The sequence below is a fragment of the Hyperoodon ampullatus genome (assembly GCF_949752795.1).
Source record: "Hyperoodon ampullatus genome assembly, chromosome: 19".
Classification (NCBI taxonomy): Eukaryota; Metazoa; Chordata; class Mammalia; order Artiodactyla; family Ziphiidae; genus Hyperoodon; species Hyperoodon ampullatus.
Window position 1 is genome coordinate 3,703,173 of NC_136932.1, and position 20,259 is coordinate 3,723,431.

Consider the following 20,259-nt stretch of genomic DNA (forward strand, 5'->3'; position numbering starts at 1 on the left):
AGTACATGTGCTTATCACTGCATAGAAAAAAATACTGAAAGGATGTGTTCCGAAATGTTAATAATGGCTACAGTTTACAATATAACATTAGGGGTAATATTTACTCTTTTATTTGTATGTTTCTGTATTTAATTTTTTTCTACAGCGACCTTGTATTCCTTTTATAATCAAGAAAAAACTCATTTTTTTGAAAGCTAAAGGAGCCTAAAAACTGATATATTTACTTAACACAAAACCTCATAGCTGGTAAGTGTATGCTGATCAGTTCTGCAAATAATAGAAAGTAGTAAAAATCAGCAAGCATCAAGATTTAGATAATACCATGAAATTACTAATTTTACCTATTTCTATTTCATTGTACTGCTTGAAAAGTGCCATGCAAAATTTGACCAATTTATCCTTTTTTTTTAATTTCTAAGACATCAAACTTCTTTTTTTAAAAAACAGTAGGCTGGGACATTTCTATAGCAACATGCCAGATATACCAAATTTCATCAGGAAACATGTTTTTAATTTCAGCCCTTTGAATGTGGTGCTGCTCATAAGGATGAGTATTTATGAATGTATAATAAAAATAAAGAGGCTTGGAAACTTTATTTCTTTTAACAGTCAACAATATTTAGCCTATCAGAATGCTTAAATGGATAAACGTTCCTACTGTTTTAATTTTGAATACAGATTGTCTCATGCTGATGGAAAGTATTGTTAATTTTAATAAAATTAACTTTATATTGTTATTTCACCACTTTATAATAATTTTACATGGCGCCCTGGGGATGCCTCTGTTTTACATTATCAGGTGTCACATTTGCCATTTGGTTTGTATAGCAGCATTCAGCTTCACTTCTCTATTCAATTGCCTGAAGCCACTCTATTCACGTTATATTACAAGTAGCTATATCACTATACACTGCACAAGTTTATATACTTTTATTTAGTATTTATATATCATTTTTGTATTTTCTTAAAATCATTGTTTTGTGCTATTTCCCAGCATTCCTGTTGCTTGCCTTTAGGTAGACACAGTTATGATAACAAGTTGGCTAAGACACCTTAGCAATCTCCCTCAAGTACTAACATGTTTAAATTTATTTTCAATCTGGAAGTCAGCCACAATTTTGATACAATCTTAGCGAGTGCTTCATTGTTTTTGATAAGACCTATAGCTTGATAAATCTATAAAATATAACTTTTTACATAGAGTATTTAAAAATAAGGGGAGGGCTTCCCTGGTGGCGCAGTGGTTGAGAGTCCACCGGCTGATGCAGGGGACACGGGTTCGTGCCCTGGTCCAGGAAGATCCCGCATGCTGCAGAGTGGCTGGGCCCGTGAGCCATGGCCGCTGAGCCTGTGCGTCTGGAGCCTGTGCTCCACAACGGGAGAGGCCACAACAGTGAGAGACCCGCGTACCGCAAAACAAAAATAATAATAATTAAAAAAATAAAAATAAGGGGAAATCATTGATGACTTTCATAACTCACCCTATGTTGGACAGATCACTCAGAGATAATTAATCAGAACATGTCTCCATTAAATGTTACCACCGGGCTTAAACTCTCCCAGGAATTCATAGAAATCAGACAGACTTGCAAATAATCTGTAAGAGAATTGAGTATTTGTCAAATTAAATACCACTGTTACTAAATGCACAGTAATTAAATACATAGTAATTAAATTAAAGATATACCAGTTCCTCTTGCATAAGTCTATGTTTTTACTTTTTTTTAATATAAATTTACAGCATAGCTTTGAGTTTTGTCTAATTTGAATTGTTCTATTACCTGCTTTTATCATGCTGCTATTTAAGGTGTAAGAGTGTGCTAAAACATTTTGGTTAGCTGTGTCAAATATTTATTGTGGACAATTCAGAATATGCATTTTAAAATGAACTTTCTTTTCCACTTGAGTTTGTGTATATATGTTGATAAGCAAGCTGGTCTCCTGCCTGAGACCTTATGTGCAGCTGGCTGTTATTTGATAAGTTAATGATCCCTATAATCTGAGGAGCATTTAACTAACTGATAACTGATAACAAATAGACTAATCAATTTAAACATGCTTTAGTAATTCATAGTTTAAAAATATATAAAATGAGTACTGAGGAGTTTCTATAAAAGTGTGCTATATATTGGTATTTTTGTTTTTCAGAAACTGCCCCCTTTTTTCTTCTCTTACCAAAAATTTCTGTGGCTAGTAGGAACTATGTCTGTGCTTTGAATTATACCATGATTCCGTGTTATTAGCAATCATGTATCACTTCCCTTCACACCTTCAACTTTAATATCTGTGTACACTCTTTTAGTTAGAATCTTGGAACGAAATATTATATAATAGTCTTACTTTTGTTTCTACTCAATAAATGTAACTACCCTACCATTCTCTTAAACTGTAAGTTGCTTATTGGATATATTTTTCATTTTCTGTTATTGTGAAATTTGTAGGTTTGGGGGATGTTGCTGACTACAGGTAATGAAAATGTGGAACCAGGTGGTAAGAGACTGTTCTAGTTGTGGCACTGGTACAGTTTTACCAAGTGACTTTCATGAAGTAATTAAAATTATCTAGCTAGTTAAAAGGAACTATATGAAGAGGAATTATAAGGGGAGGGGGAATTATTAAGGTGATTTCAAGCCAAAAAGAATCCTTGCTCTTGAGGAAGATGTCAAGTGTACGTGTTTGTTATGGGGATATTGTAGATGTTGGTTGTAAATACTGTGTGCCTATTAAATGCTTATGTAGCTTTGATCCACTTGGTAATTCCTAGTTAGCTGTTTGCCTCTGGGCCAAATTCATAGACTTTATCTTTGCTTTTCTAGTTCAGATATTTAGAGATCCTACATGTGCCATTTGAAAAGTCATGTTAATGCCATTGTAATGGCAATACTGCAGAGAACTTTCTTATAAAAATGTAGCAGGACATGGAGAGAATTTGGGCATAAAACTAGTTTGCATAATCTCCATTTTGAGCCAGAATTAGAGGCAAGTGACCTACAATGTGCACAGCAATTTAATGGCTATTAATATATTTCTGAATTTTTAGAAGAAAGTTTATTGGATAAAGATTTTATGAAGTCTCTGAATGTAGGAAATTTGAATCATATTTATAAATATTTTACCTGCCTTGAATAGATGATTAGCTTTGTCCAATAACAATTTCAGAGTAGCTAATGTGGCAATATAAATATGAATGTTTAGAGGAGCATTTTTTCTTTATGTAGTAAATACGTGATTAGTAATGATTTCTTTTACAGAGGGCTTTTTATGGCACATTGCTTTATAAAAGAAACGAAGTTAAGTCTGAAGAATTACATAATGACATCTTCTGGGAATATGTGGTTTAGGTATAATTATAAAAGTGAAGGAGTTTAATTTATACTTGCCTAATACCTTTCATTGAAGGTTATGAAAATAAGTCTTGTGACGTACTCCAGGCTTCACATTTCTTATATGCCTCCCTATATAATTGAAACAACTTCCCTACTATGGTCTAACAATAGTCCTCCCCTCAAAAATACCTAAAATTTAGCATCATGCAGCCAATCCTCTCTATAAGGTAATGTGAGTGATGTCTCTTTTGTCTTTTTCTTAATTAATTCCTCATTTATATATTGTTTCCTTCCACCAAGCATTTCAGGTAGCCTTCCCAACCTTTTCGAAGACTTTTACCCAAGCTAAGTAACTACTAATTACCAAAAATTAAAATTGCAACCATTTGTTGAGAGCCCTGTACATGCTAGGCATTATACTGGCTGATTTCCATATACTATCTCATTTTAACTCTTACAGTAATTCTGTAAACTAGGTATTACCAACCCTACTTTACAGATGAGGAAACTAAGACTCAGAAAGGTTAAGTAATTTTCCCAAGACCATATTGCTCAGCTGTGGCAAAGCAAGAATGTTCATTTATATTTGACTCCCAAAGTAGATGTCTGAGAAAATGGACAGAGTAAGGAACAACACTCAGAATTTCTGTCTCCTATTCTCACTGTAAATTTGCTCTTAATGGCTTTTATCATTTCTTTTTAAACATCTTTATTGGAGTATAATTGCTTTACAATGGTGTGTTAGTTTCTGCTTTATAACAAAGTGAATCAGTTATACATATACATATGTTCCCATATCTCTTCCCTCTTGCATCTCCCTCCCTCCCACCCTCCCTATCCCACCCCTCTAGGTGGTTGGTCACAAAGCACCGAGCTGATCTCCCTGTGCTGTGCAGCTGCTTCCCACTAGCTATCTATTTTACATTTGGTAGTGTCTATGTCCATGCCACTCTCTCACTTTGTCCCTGCTTACCCTTCCCCCTCCCCATGTCCTCAAGTCCGTTCTCAAGCAGGTCTGAGTCTTTATTCCCGTCCTGCCCCTAGGTTCTTCATGACCTTTTTTTTTTTTTTTTAGATTGCATATATATGTGTTAGCACATGGTATTTGTTTTTCTCTTTCTGACTTACTTCACTCTGTATGACAGACTCTAGGTCCATCCACCTCACTACAAATAACTCAGTTTCGTTTCTTTTTATAGCTGAGTAATATTCCATTGTATATATGTGCCACATCTTCTTTATCCATTCATCTGTTGATGGACACTTAAGTTGCTTCCATGTCCTGGCTATTGTAAATAGAGCTGCAATGAACATTGTGGTACATGACTCTTTTTGCTTTTATCATTTCTGATGGAGAAAAAGATGAATGATAAAAACACAGCATTTGTTTAGGTCCAAAGGATCAAAAGGGCTCATGGGAAATACTGACATATGGGCTCCCTTTTTCTCTCTAGACCCAGCATGACTGGCAAAAGGAGTTGGCATTGTATAAAGGAGAGTAGGTGTTTAATGTAGCCCCACTTACTGATTTTTGCTTCTGTTGCTTGTGCTTTCGGTGTCATATCCAAAAAAAATTATTGCCAAGCCCAATGTCAAGGAGCCTTTTCCCTATGTTTTATTCCCTATGTTTTGTTTTTTTTTAAGGAACTCCTTTATTTATTTATTTATTTATTTTTGGCTGTGTTGGGTCTTCATTTCTATGCGAGGGCTTTCTCTAGTTACAGTGAGTGGGGGCCACTCTTCATCGTGGTGCGCAGGGCTCTCACTGTCGCGGCCTCTCTTGTTGTGGAGCACAAGCTCCAGACGCGCAGGCTCAGTAGTTGTGGCTCACGGGCCTAGTTGCTCTGCGGCATGTGGGATCTTCCCAGACCAGGGCTTGAACCTGTGTCCCCTGCATTGGCAGGCAGATTCTCAACCACTGCGCCACCAGGGAAGCCCTATTCCCTATGTTTTATCTTTAATTTATTTAGAGTTAATCAGTTATACATCTGATAAGGTGTTAACATCCAAAATATATGAAGAACTCATACAACTCAATAACAACAAGAACAACAAAAACCAATTCAATTTAAAAATGAGCAGAGGAACTGAACAGACATTTTTCCAAAACAGACATACAAATGACCAACAAGTACATGAAAAGATGCTCAACATCACTGATCATCAGGGAAATACAAATCAAAACCACAGTGAGATATTATCTCACACCTGTTAGAATGGCTATTGTTAAAAAAGACAACAAATAACAAGTGTTGGCAAGGATGTGGAGAAAAGGGAACCCTGGTGCACTGTTGGTAGGAATGTAAATCGGTACAGACACTATGGAAAACAGTACAGAGGTTTTTCAAAAAATTAAAAATAGAACTACCATGTGATCCAGCCATCCCACTTCTGGGTATATATTCAAAAGAAATGAAAAAAGTATCACGAAGAGGTGTCTGTACTCTCATGTTTATTGCATCATTATCCACAACAGCCAAGATATGGAAATAACCTAAGTGTCTGTCAATGGATAAATGGATAAAAGATGAGATAGATATAGATATAGATATAGGTATATGAAATGAGGGCATTATGCTAAATGAAATAAGTCAGACAGAGGAAGACTTATTATATATAGGTATATAATAACATGTGGAATCTGAAGATGTTGAATTCATAGAAATAGGGGCTGGTGGGTGGGGTGGAATGGAGCAATGTTGGTCAAAGGATATGAAATCCCAGTTAGAAGATGAGTAAGTTCTAAGTATCTAATGCACAGCATTATGATTATAATTAATGATACTGTATTATATACTTGAAAGTTGCTAAGAGTAGATTTTAAGTGTTCTTACAACGAAAAAGGACATGATAATTATGTGATGTGATGGAGATGTTAGCATAAGCTATCTATAGTGGTAATCATTTTGCAATATATAAGTATATAAAATCTACACATTGTATACCTTAAGCTTACACAGTGTTACATGTCAATTATTTCTCAATAAACCTGGAAGGGAATAAAAGGACAGTAGGTGGAAATAAGCTTTATGTTCCTCTCCTAGAATCACCTCTCCCATCTTATTCACTGCTCACTCAGAAATGGCTCAAATGTTTTGCTAAATGCTTCTTTTCCCATCCCTAATAACATTTTGAAATTGAGCAAATACTCCAAAAGAATATTTAGAGATGGCTGTGAAGATTTGGAGAGCTTAGAGAGTGCGTATACCAAAAGCATTTAAAAAATGGCCTTCTCTCTGAGTCATAAGAGGCCTCAGACTTACTATGAGAGAACTCTCCATTTAATTGCTTCGTAGGCTAATCCATACCTCCATGTCTTTCAATATGACTTCCATAAATCTCAAGCAACTAAGAATTTCAGTGTGCACTGCCTGGCATCTGATGCTGAAAACTATGGATCTGGTAACTTGATCAGAGTTTAATGACTACTGTGGGAGATTTTTGTTGAATTGTGAACAAAACCCAAATGCTCTTCAATCTTATCATGTATGTCTGTGCCAAATCCTTTGGCAGTCCATGAAAGCCAGGTCCTCCCAGATTTGGCTAAAGTCCAGTTTTCCTTAAGATTTCCAAGCTTCCAGGACTGCTAAAATATATACAGGTTGGCATAGATAACATGTCCTCTAGTGTAAGACGAGAGTGAAATTGTCACAGATTATCTGAATCCTTGAGTTACTCATAGAAAAGGGACCTATCTAATATAAGTGTATTTTTTCCCACAATGTGCCAGTTGTGCTTTTCAGAAATTATTTCTGAACATGGTGATAGAATACATCTGAACATAGAAGTCACCTATGTATTCACATCCAAGCCTGCTTCACAGATCACCACCCCCAGAATTGGCAGAGCTCACCTGTGGGCCCCTGTGCCTCTGAGTACACTGAAAGGAATGCCGTTTCATAAATAACCTATGCTAAGGTGGCAAACAATTTTACCTGTGTGTTCTGACAACTACCCATCAGTGATCTGCTTCAGTGTTTCAAACTCACCATAAAATTTCTCTTTGACGTAGAATGTCTTGAAAGAAACTGACCTCCATAAATTATTCCTTATCTTTATTAGCAGTTCTATTCATGACCCACTTTAAAAAATTATTATAAAGGACCTCCTAATTAAAATCAGAACAACTACAAATGCTTGCCATAAATGATGTTGGTTTGGCCAGTTAACAGGCTGGTAGCTCCCGCTAGGAGAAGGGACCCTGTTGGATTTAGTTAAGGAGAAGCAGGGAAAGAGTAATAGGAATGTCTAGGGATGTAAAAGGGAGGGAGCAGCTGGTTTTCCTGTGAAATGAGTTTAAGCTGGGAAAACAATTTCAAAGTTATATCCAAGGCATTCAGCATAAAAAGACTAGGCAAGGAATAGCATAAAAACAGACTGAATAATGGTGTTCAAAGGATGATGATGAGAGTCTGGGGCATTCATCAGGGAATTCCATGTGGGACAGGGAGGAAGTGGAGTCTAGTCTCAGAGAAGGAGGCTAGCTGGAGTCCCCCTTCTGCCCTGGGGGAGCTAACTAGGTACAAGAAGCCCAGACAGAGGGTCAGTTAGGCAGCCTGAGAGCACATTGTCCTCCTGACACCTGAGTTACTTCCCCACCCCAGGGAAATGGAAGGGAGCAGCAGCTGGTAGCCAGCCCTCACTTGTAACTGTGGATGAGTGCTCAGGTACCAGTGAGACCCCGCCCTTGCCTGACCCCAGATTTCAGTCATCACCAGTCAGCCAAGTCAACAAACATTTGATCTCCTCTGTGTGGGTCTTTTTGGCGCAAGCCTGCTGCATCTGTAGATGGCAGGGGTTATTATAAGCAACTGGAGTCAAGCTGAGTTTGAAAGGGTTAAAAACTTACCCAGGTCACAGACTGAGGGAGTCGAGCTGAGATTTGAACCCAAGAAGTCTGACTCCAGAGCTAATCTGGCTTTAACCACTATGTTATGAGGTCTTAATCATATGCACTTAAATTTTAGGTACAATTTTAAACAGATCTTCCCGTAGGAAACTTTCTCCAGTTCTCTTAGTCCACGCCAATCACTTTTCTCTGTATTCCCTCATCAGTTACGTATTTTCTCTAAAGACTCTAAGCTCTTTATTTTCCACTCTTGTTAATGCTGCCTCAGAGCTCTTCTCAAGTTGTTTAAGGCACGTGATTGTTTTGATGACCCTGACAAAATTGTGAGCTCCACAATGGCCTCAGCTGTGTTTCTTGCCATAGTCCTCTTATTTATGGGAGCTACAAACTGGGACAGCATGTCAACCCACCAGCTCTTAAGTTCCAGTTTAGTCACCTTGCCAAGGAAGACTTACTCTGCAAGGCCCTCAGAGCGAGGATCCCAAATATTTGATGGCTTGGATAACTTATATTTCATGATTAACAAGGGAATTTGGTGTGGCAGGGGAAACCCATTTGCTCTTGAACATCCCACAGGAGACTCAGAACAGGAGTCTCTTGACATTGTAATTATCTACATTTTAGAAATAGCCAGAGTGTCTGAGCCAAAGCTTTACTGATATTTCTGTGTTTAGATAATTATTAGATCATAATCTGTCCCTAAAATAGGAACTTGACTCTCCCAAACTAAAAACTAATTTCATTCTTTTATGGCTATTTCAGGGATCTTAAAGTACTTGCTCTTTTTTAACCAAATTAAGAAAATAATTACAAGGAATTACAAAATGCTAAGGGTGGATGGTGTTTTATAGTTATTGTCCCTCAAATGGGTAGATTTGCACGCAGCAGAGGAGCACAAAAATTATGCAGTCTTTCTTATAGAAAAATAAAAGCAGTTTCTTGGTGTGGACAGTGACACTTGTTTTGTAATGTGTTTGCATTGAGGGGAGCTGGTGAAGGATATATAGGAACTCTACCATATTAGCCACTTTTCTGAAAATCTAAAATTATATTAAAGTTTTAAAAAAAGAAAGCCAGGGCTTCCCTGGTGGCGCAGTGGTTGAGAGTCCCCCTGCCGATGCAGGGGACACGGGTTCGTGCCCCGATCCCGGAAGATCCCACATGCCGCAGAGCGGCTGGGCCCGCAAGCCATGGCCGCGGAGCCTGTGCTCCGCAACGGGAGAGGCCACAGCAGTGAGAGGCCCACGTAAAGCAAAAAAAAAAGAAAGCCATTAATTTGGGTGGAAGTGAGGAGTGAATGGGGAATAGAGGAAACAGGTTTGGCCATGAGTTGATAATTGTTGAAGCTACAATAATTAGCGATAGGTGCAAGAGGTTTATTATACCATTTTTCTCTACATTTGTACATTTTTGAAATTTTTTATAATACTTTTTTTTTTTTTTTTTTTTTGCGGTACGCGGGCCTCTCACTGCTGTGGCCTCTCCTGTTGCGGAGCACAGGCTCCGGACGCGCAGGCCCAGCAGCCATGGCTCATGGGCCCAGCCGCCCCACGGCATGTGGGATCCTCCCGGACCGGGGCACGAACCCACGTCACCTGCATCGGCAGGTGGACTGTCAACCACTGCACCACCAGGGAAGCCCTATAATACTTTTTTAATCTAATGAAAGACATAAAAAGAAAACTTATGCACAGTTTGACTTTGGGCAAACATAAGAATTTTCTAAATGATTTTGCTAGCTGAGACAAATGCGTATTATCATTGGATACCAGGGGTTTTTTGCCATTCTTATCCTTTGGTGCACAAAGAATCAAGTATATGCTAATGTAATTTTTTAAATTCTAGAATATAGATTCTTAGTTATATTTAGCTACTATTCTTCAGGTTTTCTTTATTACTACAATGCTAAAAATATATAGCTAAGATGAACTAGAAATTTTTAAAAGTTGTCTTACCTGTCCATAGACTAGTGGATAGTAATATTCATTTTATAAGTCTGTTTTTGGTTTTTGTTTCTCTAAATTAAAAAAGTCACACCACTGGCAGATATTTTTGCATTGTTTTTATAGTAAATTTATGCTATTACAAAGATAGTAAATAACCAGATCAATACTTATGAGTAAGAGAGGTTTTAAGTGCCATGTTAGAATTTAAGCCATGGACCACTAGATGGTGGCCACAGTGTTATTTTCTTATTTTCTAAATCTTCCCTTTCAAGATATCTGAATTAGAGAATTTCCTTACAAATAAATTCCTTAATTAGTTTGGAATTACAAGGCGCGTTCTTTAAAGCACAATTTGAAGTCATACTTCTTCTGCCCACCAGCCTAAATGATATGGGCAGGCAGCCTCTACCTGGTGAGCATCACAGGAACCCGGAGCAGTCAGGAACGTGAGAAAGCAGTACCTTGATGCTGGCAAAGAGCTTCAGGGTTCCTGATTGTGCACCGGGGGAGTGGAGTGCTTAAAAACTCGGGCTGTGAATCTAGAATGACTGGCCTGAACACAGATTCTGTCTTGAGTATCTATAGCAGCTTTATTCATAATATCCCAAAACTGAAAACAACTCAAGTATCCATCAACTGGTGAATAAACAAACTTTGGTATATCCATATAATGGAATACTATTTGGCAACAAAAAGTGATAAGCTACTGATACATACAACAGCATGATGGATCTCAAAGGTTTTATGCTCATTGAAGGAAGCCAGACATAAAAGATTAGATACCATACAATTTCGTCTATAGAACATTGTTAAAAAGTCAAAACTATAGATGGAAAAAAAAAAGATCAGGGCTTCCCTGGTGGCGCAGTGGTTGAGAGTCCGCCTGCCGAGGCAGGGGACACGGGTTCGTGCCCCGGTCTGGGAGGATCCCACATGCCGCGGAGCGGCTGGGCCCGTGAGCCATGGCCGCTGAGCCTGCGCGTCCGGAGCCTGTGCTCTGCAACGGGAGAGGCCACAACAGTGAGAGGCCCGCGTACCGCAAAAAAAACAAAAAACAAAAAAAAGATCAGTGGTTGCCAGGGCCAGGGATAGAGGGAGTATATTACTGCAAATGGGCACAAGGAAACTTTTTGGAGAGATAGAAATATTCTGTATCTTGATTTGGTAATGATTATATATATAATATAGATATTATATATTATATATTTTCTTTTTTTTTTGGTTGCATTGGGTCTTTGTTGCTGCGCGGGCTTTCCCTAGTTGCAGCAAGCGGGGGCTGCTCTTTGTTGCGGTGCACGGGTTTCTCATTGCGGTGGCTTCTCTTGTTATGGAGTACGGGCTCTAGGCTCACGGACTTCAATAGTTGCGGCACATGGGCTCAGTAGTTGAGGCTCGCAGGGTCTAGAGTGCAGGCTCAGTAGTTGTGGCTCACGGGCTTAGTTGCTCCGCAGCATGCAGGATCTTCCTGGACCAGGTATCAAACCCGTTTCCCCTGCATTGGCAGGCAGATTCTTAACCACTGCATCACCAGGGAAGTCCCTATAATATATTTTTTCAAAATTCATCACATCGTACATTTTGAAAGAATTCTATTTTGTGTAAATTATATCTCAATAAAATATTCAAAATCAAATATATAAAATACATTTTCCAGAACCCTTTTTAATTTGTCTGGCTTCTGTAAAAAAAAGCCTATTGTTATTACTGTAGGTTATGTCTTCCTATTTATTCTAAAACCAAGGGATATATGAATTCTTTGCCATATGCATATTATCTGTCTACCCTCTTCTGGTAAAACTGTATAACAACAGAGCCCCAGGGGGACAAAGATAGCAAGAGGGACCCTGGGTTAAACACTGGTGTTAGAAGACAAGGTCCTAGAAGGAACTGTAAGCACAGGAGAGAGGGATTCAGGGAAAATGAAGCTGACCCAGGCTACAGAGAGAGGAAGACCCAAGAACAGAGTGTTGGCTGGCCCTAGGAAAGGAGGAGGAGGTGAGGTGTTGAGGAAAGAGAAGCTGAGAGAGTGAGATGAAAAGTACCTCTTTAGGTATCACAGCTCAAATTAACATGTTTACACATTCATGATACCCAAGTGGCTTCAATTTCTCGGCAGTGGAATTTCTCACATAATTAAGCTTTTAGAAAAAAATTCATTTTTTGCCATTAAAAAACCTGACAAATGGTCCACATGTATCATTTGGACACAGGTCACATTACCCAGATAATGAACTCTTTCATGTAAAATTTCCAGTAGATTTTTAACATGCAAAAGTCCTCCTCATATGTTATCCTGCACTGATCTGATTGGAGCTGTTAGTGTCTAGTGGATCAATGATCAGCAAACTAAAAAGTCACTTAGTGACTATGACACTCACAGCAGTGTAGAATCTATTGTGTCAGGAATTCTTGTTTTATTAACTCTGTAATTGCCTGTTCAGCTGAACCAGTGAATTTTATTACACATTTCCTTTCACCTGAACAAGACCTTTGCACTGCTGCCAGTGCCCTGAGGATCCTCCATTTTTTCTCTGCTCCATGTCTTTCTCTAGTGCCCTATGGCTTCACTGCCATCTGTTTAGGCAGAGACATGTGTGGAAAGGAGGACTTTAAGAATATCACCGCCGGGCTTCCCTGGTGGCGCAGTGGTTGAGAGTCCGCCTGCCGATGCAGGGGACACGGGTTCGTGCCCCGGTCCGGGAAGATCCCACATGCCACGGAGCGGCTGGGCCCGTGAGCCATGGCCGCTGAGCCTGCGCGTCCAGAGCCTGTGCTCGGCAACAGGAGAGGCCACAACAGTGAGAGGCCCGTGTACCACAAAAAAATATCACCGCCTTGCTTTGAGGCTGTTAAGTGGCTTCTCGCTCTGGCATGGTTGCCTCCATTGAGACACACTTTGGCCTCAGGAGGAAGAAAGTCCACAGTGCAACTCTGCTTGCTGTGTGTTGGTGCTTTCTTTAAACAAAGGACCATAATGCTATATGGCACGGGAGTTAACAGCATTCACTCTGGAGACAGAGCTGGGGCTGACTCCAGGCTCTACCAGCTGGCAAGTTAAATAAACTCTCTCAGCCTCAGTTGTCTTGTGTGTAAGGGGGGAGGATAGGAATAGTTCCTCCCTCACAGTAAACACGTGGCTGTCTCAACAGCACCTCCGATTCAACATGCCTGACACTTTTTGTTCCCCCCCACACACCTGTGTCTCCTCTACTTTCTCTTGGAAAATGGTGCAGTCTTCCTTGACTATCGCTCTCGCTCACCCCACCCCAACATCCAGCGTTCACCAAATCCTACAACCTGCCTCTTAAATGTTTCTTCAATACATCCATTACTCTTCATCCCCACCATCTCTCCCCAACCCAAGCCATTACCATTTCTCATCTGGAATCGTCTAGTCATCATCCAACTGGTCTCCCCAAATTCACTCTTCTTTTAATAAGGTCACCATGCTGCCATTATTCAAACATTTCATGTTATCCTTAGAATTGGATTCAACATCATTAACACATCCAAAAAGGCTTTGTGTGATTTCATCCTTTTTTCCACCCTCATGTCACTCCTATTATACTAGGATTTATTCATGCAATTTACATTTTCATTTATTCATTCATTCAGCTAACATTTATTGAGCATCTAGTGTGTCAGGCATAGTGCAGGTGCTGAGAATACAAAAGGAAGAGGGTCCCAGCCTAGGATGGGCTCAATGCCTAATGGGGGATAGAGATACAAGACAATGATTTAAAATGGTAAAATGTAATAGAGCAGAGAGAGTGATTAGCGTTGTGTTTGGCACATCAGAGAAAGCTTTGTAATCAGAGTGACTATATTATGTCTGGGAGGATAAATAGGTGTGTGTGTGTGCAATTTTAAGTTAGATTCTCTGTGCTAGAAAGTATTTCAGGAATATAATACAAGCCCAAAGAATAATTGTCCTTTAGATGTTGTAGAGGATGCTTAATAGTTTCCCACATCATTGAGGTAATATAACCACCACTAGCTATTGATAATTTCTCTCAGAACAAATAAAGCTGATGAAGCATTTCCTTTTGTTCGTAGAGAGTACTTTTCTATCATCTTTGTTAAAACCTTTCCACTTGTTTTGAGTGGTCAGTCCAAATCCTCAAATTTTCATTTTCTTGAAACATATCCAAGGAACTGGAAAATAAAAAAAGCTGTTGATTGTAGAATATGGTCAGAATCAACCTAAAAGAAAATCAACTCAACATCTTCAGATTTTGAGTCTTGTTAACTGGCTTCTTCAAGGAATGCACCATGTACTTATATAAATCAGACCTTCTTTAATATTTAATTTCAGTACAGAGGAATTGGACTACCCACAAATGACAGAAGGTCTGTCACTTTAAGGTTTTGGGGTCTGCCTAAAGCACGGGTTAGCTGTGAAATATCTAATTTTCTAGGAATACAACTTTAATACTCAACTGCTACTGAATGTCCATTTGATAAATTTAAATAACAGTTTCCTTTAAAATTTGGTTTCTGATTGTATTTTATTTTCTAAACTTTTGGGTAATCAAAAGCATTCTCTTAATTAATTTTTGAAAAGTATATTATGCAACTGAGATAATTTCTATAATGTGAAAGAGATATTCTTTAAAAAGAAACTTAAAGGGCCTCCCTGGTGGCGCAGTGGTTGAGAGTCCGCCTGCCGATGCAGGGGATACGGGTTCGTGCCCCGGTCTGGGAGGATCCCATATGCCGCGGAGCGGCTGGGCCCGTGAGCCATGGCTGCTGAGCCTGCGCATCCGGAGCCTGTGCTCCGCAACGGGAGAGGCCACAACAGTGAGAGGCCCGCATACCACAAAAAAAAAAAAAAAAAAAAAAAAAAAAAAAAAAAAAAAAAGAAACTTAAATTTTCTTTTATGCCTATGATGCTTATTGACCATATTATTTTACAGACATTTCATAGAAGCATTTTTACTGTAAGGAAACTGATTCATAACCACAGACACTATTTGCTAGAGATAATATCATGTCTAAAGTCTGTCACATAAAGATCTCAATGCACTTACTGCATAAGATATTTTAATGTTCTTAGTTTTAAGCTCAGTGTCTAAGATACAGAGAAATGCATGCAACTAACTCAATCTGTGCTTCTGAAAGAAACATTTGTCAATTAAGCAAAATTGAATTGCTTGTAAGACCTCTGAAAGTACTGATGACACCTCAGTTGTAAAGAACAATGGGAACATTACTCTCTGCTTCCTTTGGTTAAAGAGTAAGAAATAAGAACAGTTACCTGACCCAGGGTAAAGTTGACCTAGAACTCTATAGACGGTTTCATTTGAAATTATTAGGAAAGTACAGTGTATGGAACAAAAGATATTAAGCTGAAAAATGTAAACCGTAAGTTAGAAGACCTCATCATTATAGCAACATCGCCTCTTCTGCTTCCTAATTCTTCCTTAAAATGTGCTTACTGATGTAGACTCTGAAGATATAAAGATGAATAAGACCCAGTCCCTGCCTTCAAGGAACTAATAATCCAGTGGAAAACAGATGTGTACAGCTAACCCTAATCATTGAGATATATTCGTGTTTTCAGCAAGGTGCTAAGTGGAGGGAGAACAAAATAAATTAATTCTGCTCAAGGGGATCAGGGAAGACTTCACAGAGGAGGTGACATTTAGCTGAATCTTGAAGGATGATTAAGGTTAACCATATAAAGAAGGAAAGTAGGGATACCTTGGAATGAAAAAATATGAGGAAACAAAGGCAAGTTGTATGAAAATACTTGGCATGTTGGAGAACATATAGGGAGAATGGCTGGGGAGGTAGATTAGGGTTAGTTGTGAGAAATATGAATATTCCTCTTCTCTTAATCCACTCCCATCACCTCCTGTTAATAGTTTAGACTTTATTTTGTAAGACATTGGGGAACCAGTCAACCTTAGTATTTTGTTGTGGGCATGTTTCATTGTTTGGCCATTTGCAATCAACTCTTCACCCTTTCTATGAACACTCATCCCTTTTTGTGTTACCACCTATTATATGTGGCATTAGTAAGAGTGATCCTCTTACACTTTCAAATTTTTCTTCGACAAAATCTGGTGTTGTCAGGGTTCAATCACCTGATTTGGGTTTGACCAAATGAACACCCCTATTTGAAGACTTTGAATCTTGATCAAGGGATACGAAGATGTGAGGACATCTGGCAGTCATATTCAAAGCAGCAGCAGCAGCAGCAACTATAATTGGTGCATTGTGGGATTTTGTTGTGGTTTCTGCCCCCTGGCCCTTGGGTGCTCCCCTGATTCCAACCTTGAGTCACTTTCTGCCTTGCCACTAAGAGCCATGACCAAACAATGTCCAAAAGCAAACTCATCATTCAAGTTCAAGGAGTTATGCAACCGGGAAATTCAAACTATAGGTTCAGAACTTTAAATGAAAGACTTTACAGAGATGGAGACAGGTTTTATGAAAACCTGTATTTCTCTTGTATTAAAGCTAAAAGTTAAAGCCCAAGAGGTAGATCACCCTGGGAGAAACTACAGAGGAAAAGACAAGAGGACCAGAGATAATACTCTGGGAGATGCTAATACATGAAGAAGCAGACAGAGGTGATAGCAAGGATGCCCTAAAAAGATATCAGAGAGTTAGGAGAACCCAGAGAGGAAATAATTTCAAGGAGGGGGTCAGAAATATCTCAAATTACATAAAGATCAGACAGAATATGTACTGAGAAGAAGTCATTGAGATGGGCAGTTGGTGGTTCATTGGGTACTTTGAAAGAAGAGATTTAGAGTAGCTTTTCAGTAGGAGCCAAAATCCTATGGTTAAGGAAATAATGGGAGGTGACAAGTGGAAGCAGTAGTATAGACTGTTTTAACTGAAAGTTTAGTGATATGATAAGGGATGAAGCAGCAGCAAGGGATTTATGGTTAAAAGAAGGCTTTTTCTCTAGAGAAAAACAGCCTTTTCAAGCAGAAGAACTAGTGGAGGAGGAGAGGTTGAAAATGTTAGATAGTAGAGGAGTAAATGATGGAGTATTATCTTGGCGAAGACGGGAGGTGATGGAAATTGTAGCAAGGTGGAACAGGTAGCGTTGGAAGGAGGTTAAACCTCTTCTTTGAAGACAAGACTGCAAGAGGTAAGATGAAGATTAAAATCATTGGAGTTCGTATTAAACATGGAGATTCCTCAAGCCTACCCTACACTTAGTGAGTCAGAATATCAGAGGGCAGGGCCCCTGAAAGTGCATTATTAACAAGCCACAGTTGAAAGTTTTGCATACTAAAATTTAAGAAGCACTAATAGAGATAATACAGAATTGGAGATGAAGTTGTAGCTAAAGAGTGTTAAAAGTTTGGCACAGCTCCTGTGGGAAACAAGAAATAGAACTTAACAAAAATGTAAAGCAGAAACTAACACACCATTGTAAGGCAATTATACTCCAGTAAAGATGTTAAAAAAAAAAAAAAAAGAATTAAAGGATTCCTGAAGAACAACACTAAGAACCTAACTGAGGTTGAAATCATAAACAAATTTAAAGATGTCAGTCACCTAAATTATTGTTTCTTTCTGATGTGCTTTTGTGGCCCAAGAGGAGTAGACAAGCAAATGTTCAGATTGTTGCAAGAGATTGGGAATGGCACAGTAAGTGTGATAGATCTCAAGGAGACAAAGGATTAAGGTGGTTGACCCTGGGGTCCTGACTGAATAGGCAAGAAAGTGAAATGGTTCTAAAGTGAGGTAGAAACAAACAGAAGCTCTATTCCAAGTAGGTTGGCTGGCTTGAGGGAGTGCAGTGGGTACCACAAAATTCTGAGCTACTCTTAAACAGTAGGTAACAGTCAAAACTGGACAAACCTGCTCTACTTTATCCTCGCTGCCTTAATCATTACAGTGTAGTGAAAAATTGGAAACAACCTAAGTGTCCATCAGTGGGGATTTGCTAAATAAGTTGTGATGTATCCAACTTGTGGATAGAGTGTGATCATTAAACACAATGATAACAGTCTACTTGTTTTGGAAAAATAGTCATGACATTTGAGAAGGTGAAAAAGCATGTTATAAAACATCATGTAAAGAACAATTTGATTTTGCTAAGATTTCATGTATATGTGTGAGCACATGCATATATACAAAGGAGATATCTGAAAGAAAAGTCACAAATGGTGATTTTTATTTATTTATATTTTCTATATGGTTTAAATATTTACTGTATGTTTCTATTATTTTGGGGCTCAGAAAATACAGTAACATTTTTTTAGTAATACAAAGCATTAGTAACTCCCAAATCACTTACCTTCCCTCCCTACCACTCAAAACTTTATCTTAGTGTGGTTTATCTCCTAGAGGTAGGAGCTGAGCTGATTAAATTAATTTGTGCCAATTTGTGAGTGATTAGTATCTCCATTATCCTTCGAAACATATTTATTTTCTCAAAATATAAATGAATCTCAAAATGATATTCAAGGCAGACGAACAATGAAGCACAATAATTTGGACAGTGTGGGTTAAGGTAATTTTGGACAAGAATATGACCCCGTAGCAGATTAACCCTGCCTGGGCATGTATATCCCTCAGGGTCATCTTCCTGAAGCTCTTCCCATTTATGCAACATTCTCTAGTCCTGTTATAGATTGATAGTTGTTACACACAGAAGTTATTTTTTGTTTTTGTTTTTTAACCTGGTAATATTTATTCACTTATTTTATCACTTCTAACTTAGGATATATTCTTTTTCTCCAGAGATTTGTTAAACCTTCTATTCTCTTTTAGTTTTCTATAATTTGACTTCTATATATTTATATTTCATTCAGGTGGAATTTATTTTGATATCTAGTGTAAGATAAGAATCTAAATTTGTTTCATTCTAAATTGCTACTTTCTCAAAATCATTTATTAAATCACCTTCTTTTACTTGTGTGCCTTATCATATATTAATTTATTATATCTAAAAGATCTTTATTCTGTGTATTGTTCTGAGTATTTTTGCACCAGTCATGGGACTTACTGGAGCTCTGTAATGTTTTAATAATTATTCGTGTCAGTCATTGCTTTCCTTTTTCAAAATTTCAAAATGCTATTTCCCCTTTTTTATTTTTCCTATAAATTTTAGAATTATTTTTATCAAGTGCCTTAAAAATCTTATTTTGGTTTTAGTTCATATAGTATTAAACTTAAAATTTGACTTGAATCTCTCCCCTTTGTATCAACAAATTATTTTCAGTCTCCTAAGTATTTTCCACAGAGGCTCCCTGTCGCAGTGGTGGCAATGGATATACATTTTACGTAGTTTCAGGGGTTTGTAAGGCAGGTATTGTATATTTTCATGTAAAGTGCATATATTAGAAAACTGTGACACTTAGGGCCTTCTACTATTAAGCACCTTTGTAATACAGGTTTTGTTGTTTTTTTAAAGTAGTCCTTTGTCATCTTATTATTTCAATCTGTCGTTATGAGCTTTAGCTACTAATCATTAGGTGAATAGCTAAAGTCTATCCAGGACTGATATACTTTTCATTCTCTTCCCATTTTTATAATTGGCTTATTATAGTAGACCTCTTCAAGTTTTCTTTTTTGAAACTCTAGATAATAATGTCTGTCTTTCGAGGACCTTAGAGATTCATTTGGTAAAGCATTCCAAACCCTGGAATGATTATTACTTTAACTACCTGTATGATCTCAGGGAGGTCATTTAAATTCTCTGATCTTAAGCTTTCTCATCTATACAGTGGGCATAATAATACATACCTGAGGTATTAATGTAAGTATACATATAAAGGGTCTCTGTGTGATTACTCAGGAAATGGTGTGCCTTTCCACCTCTCCCTTCCCTCCATTTATCGGTCAATATCTATTTTGTCAGTCCTCCCTGCCTTTGTTTCCATAATTACCCTCCCTAAGGGAGTTCCTAAATGTCTCCCATGGTTTGGTACTTAAGACCAAATGGGAAAAGGATAGAAATAGAGCAAATAATTTTGTAAGCAGTCTAGTATTAAATTAATTGATATTAAATTAATTACAAATCATTTTAATAATAGCAAATGAAGCTAAGCCAGTGTTTATACCCATCCTTTAGAAAAATAAGCAAAGTTTAGAAAATTATCATCTTCTAAGTTATTAATGATTAATATAGGGTAATAATTTGAGTGTCAACCTTAAGGGCTCATAT

The 20,259-nt window shown here is 38.0% G+C and overlaps 1 protein-coding gene across 1 annotated transcript in view; it reads left to right on the forward strand.

Annotated features, from left to right (window-relative positions):
• The window catches only part of SKAP1 (src kinase associated phosphoprotein 1), a gene marked incomplete at both ends in the record, with an annotated part of 284,039 nt that overhangs the window by 137,272 nt on the left and 126,508 nt on the right, over nt 1–20,259 (forward strand). The gene's annotated exons all lie outside the window — the stretch shown is intronic.